At 34.1% G+C, this 7,191-nt stretch overlaps 1 pseudogene; it reads left to right on the forward strand.

Moving 5' to 3' along the window:
- The first annotated feature begins 4,701 nt into the window (after positions 1-4,701).
- On the forward strand, positions 4,702-6,780 carry LOC100687338 (annotated as a pseudogene).
- Positions 6,781-7,191: the final 411 nt, after the last annotated feature.

Raw genomic sequence — 7,191 nt, forward strand, 5'->3', positions numbered from 1 at the left:
TTAATGCAATCCCTATCAAAGTTCCAATAACATTTTTCACAAAACTAGAACAAACAATTCTAAAATTTGTATGGAACCACAAAAGACCTCAAATAGCCAAAGCAATGTTGAAAAGGAAAAGCCAAGCTTGAGGCACCACAATTCTGGACTTTGAGTTCTATTACAAGGCTGTAATAATCAAAACAGTATGGTACTGGCACAAAAAATTACACATACATTAATGAAAAAAATAGAAAACCCAGAAATAAACTCACAACTATATGGTCAATTAATCTTCTAAAAAGCAAGAACGAATATCCAGTGGGTGAATGACAGTCTCTTCAACAAATGATTTTGGGAAAACTAGACAGCAACATGCAAAAGAATGAAACCACTTTCTTATGCCATACACAAACATAAATTCAAAATGGATTAAAGACCTAAATGAGAGATCTGAAACCATAAAATAAAAATTTTGACTCTATAAAATCAATGTGTTTGAAGTCATCAATAACATTGACCATGGGCAGTTCATTTGATTTCTTTACAATACTAAAGTGGAAATAGAGATATGTTCATATTTATTCATATATTGAGTGAACAGGTGTTACAGTAATGTTGACAATTCTATTTGCAAATTATGCAAACCATTTTCTAATGCTCAAATCAGTTTATTTTTGGAAATGTCATTCTGAAAGTAAGTGATATGGAGCTGGTCCAGCTTTTGGTCAAATCTGGAATGGAGAGCAGTTCCTATAGGGTGAATCTAAAAGTAGAGTTTAGAACTTAAATGGGTGGAGTGGGTGGTGTGGTTTCACAGAAAATCTATTACTAATCTCTATTTTACCCTATGTAATGCATACATTTATTGAAATTTCTTTCAAGATTTTTAAGAAGTTTTTTTTTAGTGTAGGACAATAAAAGATTTATATTTTGGAAACTAACGTGTACAAAATATTGGCAAGGGCAAAGAAGACTGTGCTGCATTTATTTTTGACAAGAAAAATGGTTCAATATTCCTAACATACCTTTCTCACAAATCTCTTTATACAGAAATGCATCAATCCATGAATGTCATTTTTGTCACAGACATCATTGGTATTCCTTCTGGTAGCTCTATTACTATATAGGCACTAAAGTAGGTTCTGTTATAGAGAACTGAAATCTTTCCTATATTCCATTCCTTAGCTCACACCAGAGTCTTTTATTTTTTATTTTTTTTTAGTATTTAACACTAAATAATTCTTGATAATGCTATAAAATGGACCGTTAGAATTGTACTCTTTTTCAAGGAAAAATTTTGTAGCATGCCTGTGGAAAAAAAAAAAGCCAACAAAAATTCTTTATACAATGGTATAAAATGCCTTATGTAATGTTTTTTTCTACTCCAAAGGAGCAGTAATTTTTCAATTAGTGAAAATTTAAAAGAAAGAAGTTTAAGGTTCTGCTGTATAACTTTGTAGTTTTTATCTCAAATCTCAAACTTCCTTATCATTTTTTAAATGAGTACAGATAAAACGATTTCTGGCTATGCAACTGAAATTATTTTTAAATATCAGTTTATCTTCTCCCCAAATGATTTCCTTCTCACAACTCACTATATTGCCATATAATTTTATAGAAAAATGAGTCTATTTAATATTTTCTCTTACAAAAGAGGATACATGTAACCATCATTTTTTTGTTTCTTTTTTTTTCCTTTTTATTTTTTGACTCTCTTTATCCATTTCACCCACCTCCCAAAGTATTCTCTGTATCTGTAAACTTGAGGTTTTGTTTGTTTTGTTTTCATTTTAAGTCAATTATTTTTTATTTACATTTATTTTAACTAATTTTTTTAGTTTCTACATTCATACCATATTTGTCTTTTCCTGGCATATTTCAGGTAGCATAATGCTGTTAAGGTCCATCCATGTCATAAATAGCAAGATTTCAATCTTTTTTTATGACTGAGTAATATTCCTCAGTGTGTGTGTGTGTGTGTGTGTGTGTGTGCGCGCCACATCTTTTTTCAGTCATCCATTGATTGACAGTTTGCTTCCATATCTTGGCTATTGTAAAAAATGGACGTATATATAACTTTTTGAGTCAGTGTTTTTGTTTGTTTGAATAATACCCATAAGTGGAATTGGTGGATCATATTGAGGTTCTATTTTTAAATTTTTTGTGGCCATACTATTTTCCATAGTAGGTGCACATATTTGCATTCACACCGGCATTGCATAAGGATCCTCTTTTTTTCCACATCCTCACCAACACTTAATTCTTGTCTTTTTTACAATAGCCATTCTAATGTATGTGAGGTGGTCTCTCCTTGTGGTTTTGATTTGCACTGCCCTGCTAATTAATGTTGTTGAGCATCTTTTCATATACCTGTTGACCATCTGTACATCTTCTTTTGAAAAATGTCTATTCGGATCTACTGCCTATTTTTAAATCAGATTGGTTGAGGGTTTTTGTTGTTGTTGTTTGCTATTGTGCTGTATGAGTTCTTTATATATTTTGTATTAATCCCTTATTAGATTTATGATTTGCAAATATGTTCTCCCATCATTAGGTTACCTTTTTATTTTGTTGATTGGTTTCCTTTGGTATATAGAAACTTTTTAGATTGATATAGTCCCATTTGTTTATTTTTGCTTTTGTTGCTTTTGCTTTTAATATCAGATTCAAAAGTCTATCACCAAGGCCTGTGTCAAAAAGCTTACCACTTATGCTTTCTTCTAGGAGTTTTATGGTTTCATATCTTACATTCAAGTCTTTAATTCATTTAAAGTTAATTTTTTGTTTGTTAGAGCTGGTGGTCCAGTTTTAATCATTTTGTATTTTTGTCCAGTTTTCCAAACACAATTTTGAATAAAGTGTCCTTTCCCTATTGTATATTGTTTTTTTCCTTGTCATAAATTATCATGTAAGTTTGGTTTATTTCTAGGCTGTCTTTTCTGTTTCTTAATCAACATGTCTGTTTTTTAATGTCACGCCATACTGTTTTTAGTATTATAGCTTTGTAATATAGTTTGAAACCAGGGAACTTGAAATCTACAGCTTTGTTCTTCTTTCCCATGATTGTTTTGTTTATTCAGAGCTTTTTGTGGTTCCCTACAAATTTTAGAATTATCTCTTCTATTTCTTTGAAAAGTGACATTGGAATTTTGATAGAGCTTGAATTGAATTTGTAGATTGCTTTGGATAGTATAAACATTTGAGGAATATTGATTCTTCCAATCCACAAGCACAAAATATCTTTCCATTTATTTATGTCTTTTACAATTTCTTTAATTAATGTCTTGTAGTTTTCAATATACAGGTCTTTTACACACTTTGTTAAATTTATTCCTAAGTATTTTATTCTTTTTAATGTAATTATAGGTGGCATTGTTTTCCTAATTTCTCTTTCTGATAGTTTTTTATTGGTGCATAGAAATATAATAGATTTTGTATATTGATTTTGTAACTTGCAACTTTGTTTATTCTGATCAGGTTTTTGATGGCATCCTCAGGGATTTTACATATACCATGTTGTCCATTAATAGTAACAATTTTATTCTTCCTTTACAATTTGAATATCCAAGCATTACTTTTAGTTACTACTCTTACAAGACACAATACTTGTCTGAATCAGAATATGCTTCTATTTATGTTATGTGTTGTTATAAATAATTGCAAGATAAATATATTCATTTCCTAGGACTGCTATAACAAATTACCACCAACCATTTGCTTAAAACAACAATGTATTCTTTCACAATTCTGGAGGATAGAGATCAAAAATCAAATTGTGGGCTATTCAACCTTGGAGAATCTGGATAAAATTATCCCTTACCTCATACTAGCTCCTAATGATAGATGTCAATCCTGGTGTTCTTTGCTTGCAACTGCTTCATTTCAATCTCTATCTCTTTTGAGCATCATGCTGTTCTATGTATCTCTGTGTCTAAATTTCCCTTTTCTTTTTTTTTCCTTTTTATTTTATTTTATTTCATTTATGATAGTCACACAGAGAGAGAGAGAGGCAAAGACACAGGCAGAGGGAGAAGCAGGCTCCATGCACCAGGAGCCCGATGTGGGATTCGATCCCAGGTCTCCAGGATCGCGCCCTGGGCCAAAGGCAGGCGCTAAACCGCTGCGCCACCCAGGGATCCCAAATTTTCCTTTTCTTATAAGGACACAAGTCACATTGGATTTCAAAACCTACCCTAATGACCTTATCTTAACGTGATTATATCTATAAAGACCTTATTACCCATAAGGTCGAGTTCACAGGTACTGGGGCTATGACCTCAAAATATATTTGAGGACACAATTCAACCCATAACAATAAGCATCATGATAGGCAGATGCTGGGTTATGATAGCCATTCAGGTTTCATAATATGTGGCAATCTGATCAGAGCTGTCTGTTACAAGGTATAATTTTCTAACTCAGCTAAGGGTTTTAATCAAATATTTCAAAATTTATGAGGAAGAAAGACAATATAGAGGCAGGCTCCCAATCTTAGAGGGGCTCTATTGAAAGGGATCTGGTACATGGATAAATAGAGGAATCTACTTTCTACTTACAGCCCAAAATTTAAGGATTAGACTGCCAGCAATAATCATGGAACTTGATTAAGAGTGTACTTTAAAAATAGAATTTCTTGCCAAGATGTCAGAGAGAGCATGAAGAAACTGTCCCCTTTGGATTGCTCTAGGATAAGGGGTAAAATTTCATTCTGGTATCAAAATGCAGTATTTGCATCACTGTGAATACCTTTTAGGAGACTGAATAAACAACTGGGAAGTCGGTTTTCTTTGTGACTCCACCGTAGTGATTGGGGAATTCCAGTTTAAAGCTCACAGGAGGAATCCCTGGGTGGCGCAGCGGTTTAGCGCCTGCCTTTGGCCCAGGGCACGATCCTGGAGACCTGGGATCGAATCCCATGTCGGGCTCCCGGTGCATGGAGCCTGCTTCTCCCTCTGCCTATGTCTCTGCCTCTCTCTCTCTTTCTCTCTCTCTCTCTCTCTCTCTCTCTCTGTGACTATCATAAATAAATAAAAATTTAAAAAAAAATAAAGCTCACAGGAATGTGCTGGCCTCGTTTAGTGAGTATTTTGGTGCGATCTACGGAAGCACTTCTGAGAACAATGTCTTCCTTGATCCGTCAGGTGAAGGCTGATGGATTTCAGAAACTGTTGGAGTTTATATACACAGGAACTTTAAATCTTGATAGTTGGAATTTTAAAGAAATTCATCAGGCCGCAGACTATCTCAAAGTGGAAGAGGTGGTCACTTAGTGTAAAATAAAGATGGAAAATTTTGCTTTTATTGCTAATCCCTCTTCTGTAGAGATATCTAGTATTACTGGAAACATTGAATTGAATCAACAGACTTGTCTCCTTACTCTACGGGATTATAACAGTCAGGAAAAAATCAGAAATGTCTACAGATTTAGTTCAGGCAAATCCTAAACAAGGGACTTCAGCAAAGAAGTCCTCTCAAAATAAAAAGAAGAAGGCCTTCAGCTCCTGGAAAACAGGACAGAATAAAACAGTGCAATATCCCAGTGACATTTTAGAGAATGCATCTATTGAGTTATTTTTAGTTGCAAATAAATTATCCACACCTGTAATAGAACACGTTGCACAAAGAAATGGTAATTCAGAACTCAAGTTGACATCAGTCATGGAAAACACTTTTCCAGCACAAGATATTGTGCAAACTGTTACAGTGAAATGGAAACGTGGAAAATCACAGCCAAACTGTGCTCTGCATGAACACTCTATGTCCAAAATAGCCAATGTCAAGAATTCTTATGAGCTGGAGAGCTCTGGGGAAGAACTGGATCAGAGGTATTCCAAGGCCAAGCAATGTGTAACACGTGGGAAAGTATTTTCGGAAGCCAGCAGTTGGAGAAGGCACATGAGAATACATAAAGGAGTTAAACCTTATGTCTGCCACTTGTGTGGAAAGGCATTTACCGAGTGTAACCATCTGAAAATGCATGTAAGAACTCATACAGGTGAGAAGCCATACAAATGTGAATTGTGTGATAAAGGATTTGCTCAGAAATGCCAGCTGGTCTTCCATAGTCGTATGCGTCATGGTGAGGAAAAACTCTATAAATGTGATGTATGCAATTTACAATTTGCAACTTCTAGCAATCTCAAGATTCATGCAAGGAACCATAGTGGAGAGAAACCATATGTCTGTGATAGATGTGGACAGAGATTTGCTCAAGCCAGCACATTTACCTGTCATGTTCATAGGCATACTGGAGAAAAGCCTTATGTGTGTGATACTTGTGGGAAGGCTTTTAGTGTCTCTAGTTCTCTTATCACTCATACAGGTGAGAAACCATACATATGTGGTATTTGTGGGAAAAGTTTTATTTCCTCAGGAGAGATCAACAAACACTTTTGATCCCATACAGGAGAAAGGCCATTTATCTGCAAATTGTGTGGAAATTCTTATACAGATATTAAAAATTTAAAGAAGCACAAAACAAAAGTCCATTCCAGTGCAGATAAAATTCTAGATTCTGGTATAGAGGATCATTCCTTGACTGAACAAGATTCTATACAAAAAAGTCCTTTATCAGAAACATTGGATGTGAAACTTTCTGATATGACTTTACCACTATCTCTTCCACTTGGAACTGAGGACCACCACATCCTTCTGCCTGTCACAGATAATCAATCTCCTACATCAGATACGTTGTTGAGGTCAACTGTGAATGGGTATTCAGAACCACAGTTGATTTTTTTTTACAGCAATTATATTGACTTTGTGAGGAATATGGAATTGCTAAGATGTCTCTGGTAGTAAACATAAACTCTCTGGTAAGGTGCATATATTATATTAAATTACCATTCATTTAAAAAAATAGAATTTCTTCTGCATGATTTTAGGCTAAATAAGATGCTAAAAGAAGTGTGAATCTGAAGTTAGGGAATCAGGTGGAATTTTTGGAGCAGAGAGGAGAACCAAAAGCTAAAAACCAGGTATTTAAAAAGCACACAGCAGTGTATTTTCTGGCATTATTACTTATTTATTATTATACCTGACTTAGTCAGTAGGTCTTAAGTGCCAAAATTTCAATAAACTACCTTACTTTTATAATTTTTCCTGTTGAGGTCCTTAAAATTTAATCATCAAGAATTATAGGCAATTTATTTCTAAAAATAAGAATACTAATCATTTAAAATGGCAGTGCTCTCTAACAAGTTTAGCAGG

This window comes from Canis lupus, chromosome 32 (assembly GCF_011100685.1).
Source record: "Canis lupus familiaris isolate Mischka breed German Shepherd chromosome 32, alternate assembly UU_Cfam_GSD_1.0, whole genome shotgun sequence".
Taxonomy (NCBI): Eukaryota; Metazoa; Chordata; class Mammalia; order Carnivora; family Canidae; genus Canis; species Canis lupus.